Here is a 2,530-nt window from a genome sequence, read left to right as displayed (position 1 = left end):
AAATCACTTAGTACTTTTCCCTCTCTCCATGTTTTATTCTTTTTCCAAATTCTTCCATTTTCTATTCTTCCTTCCAAGAAATTATTTAAAATTATACCCATATTGTTCCATCAAATGATCATATCAATCAAATATCTCTTTTTTTCTTTAAATGTTATCTTAGTCTCCCGTATAACTCTTTACTCTATTTAAAAAAAAATAAGGAAAATACAGGTACACATCTATGTTTGTTGTTCAAATAAGAAAATTGCAGTTATTTGTCGACATATGCCAAATCAATATTAATCTTTGTTATCCTGCATAATCTGATAGTCCTCTGGTAGATCAGTTGTAATTAGCATGACATTCATAAACTGAGGTTGGCTGATAAGTTGGCCTTGAAAAAGAGGTAGCTGATGTATCAGCTATCACTGGCACTGGAAACCGTGGGGTACTCCCAGTTGAAGTTTAGAAAAAGACCTTCATTGGCAGATATGTTGTGATATCCTTTTGGAAAAGTAGAAGGCTCCACCATTAGTCCAAATTAATTGCTCTGTATGGGAGACATGATGCTGTACTGAGAACTAGAAGTTGCAGTTGTAATGAAGTTCACAACACAGCCATTTGCTTCAGTTTAGCTGCTTTGAGAGTGCCCGTGGACAGTGGTCAACTGATTTAAAATAGCACATTGATCCACTGCAATATTGTTCTGGTGGTCTAACTGACATTGATGATGGAGGAGAAAAATCACCTCTGATCAGGTTAGTTGTATCACCAAGTACGTGGCTAGTAGACGGCTTTCTTATTAGAGGCATGTTTAAATTTGCAGAAAGTAAAAATGAACTTTCTACACTAGTGTCAGCCACAAAACCAGAATTATGATTATGCACATTACCCCCTGCTTTAAAGTGCTTCTTTTTGAAATCTTGAGCCAATGAAAATACCAGAGAGGCATTTTTATTCACAACTCTTCTTTTTATTCTCACTAATACATGGGGACACCCTCGTTTAAGATTTCGATTATGGCAGAACTGTAGCTAAAACCAAAGGAGAAAAATTTTAGTAATATTTTAAAGCAAAACACAAGACTACATTAAGCCTAAGCTATAAAACCTCAGATTTCACGTTTACTATGCAAAGATATTATCATAAAAATGTGTACAGTGCTGACTATATTTTGAAATTCCATATTTGGAATATACACATTTAAATAGAATAGTCATCAAATTTAAGAAGTTAGCATTTGCAGCAACGGTGAAAGCAACTTTTTTTAAAAAAAAAAAGCTTTAATACCTTCATTTAGATTTCTTTTAAGATTCATAGTTGCTAGGAACGTTTCGCATAATCTTGAATAGTTAAGGCACTGTCCTAATTTTTAGAAAAAATAAAGAATTTCAGCGTTTGTAGTTTTATACAATTTTCAAAATCTTGCTTTACATTTATATTACCATATTTCGATGTACAAAATAAAATTTTATATATACGTTACCAAGCCATAACTACAATTACTGAATTCCTTGCTTAAAACAGAGACTTCTTTCTCTTCTGCCAGAAAGTCAGCTAGACAAGAAGATTTTTGCAAATTCTGCCACAATTTACTAAACCCATAAATGTTAAGCTGTCTAAGTAAACTTTTCATACTTCCAGTTTCAAATAATCTGAAAGGGGCCTTTCGTTCCAACACTTCCTTCTTAAAGACAGCTTCACCAATCACTATGGAAGTTCCAGTATAACCCCACCAGATGGATTTAAATTGGTCACTCCCAGCCATTTTCCAGAGTTTTCCTGGAAATGTCACAGAACGAAAATCATTATCTTCACCTGATTCTGAGACACAATGTATGTAACATGGTCTTTTATTCAAGGATTCTTCAGAGAAAGTCTGAAAAGCATTTTCTTCAAACATAGACTTCAAGACAAGTCCCCAGAGATTGTTTGATCACACAATAGAGATCTACCAGAGTTTCCTGAACCAGTTGGTCCATCTTTATGAGACACATCTTGAATTTCTGAAGAAACAGGTGCCATTTCAAATAACTTTTTCTACTGCTACTTTTCTAATCTGCATGTTTTTGAGCACTGCAGCTACAAATGCTGTTCTGGCAGGCCTGCACAGATAAACTGCTAGGCCATCACAATGGTTCTCAACTTGAGAAGATGTGATATCACAAAATGACTGGTCTCCTAGCAACTCAAGTGTAACACTAAGCCAGTGTTTATTTCTCATTCATCCAGTTAAAATGAAACATATAGGATACTTATTTTTATAGCGTGATCTGCAAATATTATCCCCACAAAATCTTTTTAAATAATTTAATTTTTTGGGTCTATGAAATAAAACCAATCTCCATACTTTTGTACACAAATTTATACCAGATTTGTGAACAGAGTATAAATAATGCACAAAATATATAAAATAATTTTAAAGTTATGGAATTTAAAGTGAAATTTATGTTAAGCCTGTACAGAAAATTTATACCTATTACATTATAATTTGTAATTAAAGTGAAACAATTTTATATGGAAATGGAAGTAGTTATTTATCTGTTTA

At 33.0% G+C, this 2,530-nt stretch overlaps 1 long non-coding RNA gene across 1 annotated transcript; it reads right to left on the bottom strand.

The window, feature by feature from the left end:
- Window positions 1–933: 933 nt before the first annotated feature.
- Window positions 934–2,056, bottom strand: LOC140693601 (uncharacterized). Its single transcript, XR_012069364.1, has 3 exons — window positions 1,801–2,056; window positions 1,273–1,347; window positions 934–1,016 (listed from the first exon to the last, which is right to left on the bottom strand). It is a non-coding gene; the product is annotated as an uncharacterized lncRNA (long non-coding RNA).
- Between the last annotated feature and the right edge of the window lie 474 nt (window positions 2,057–2,530).

Source organism: Vicugna pacos, unplaced genomic scaffold, assembly GCF_048564905.1.
Source record: "Vicugna pacos unplaced genomic scaffold, VicPac4 scaffold_19, whole genome shotgun sequence".
Lineage (NCBI taxonomy): Eukaryota > Metazoa > Chordata > Mammalia > Artiodactyla > Camelidae > Vicugna > Vicugna pacos.
The sequence above is the reverse complement of the archived record's forward strand: the minus strand, read 5'-3'. Positions and strand labels throughout refer to the sequence as shown.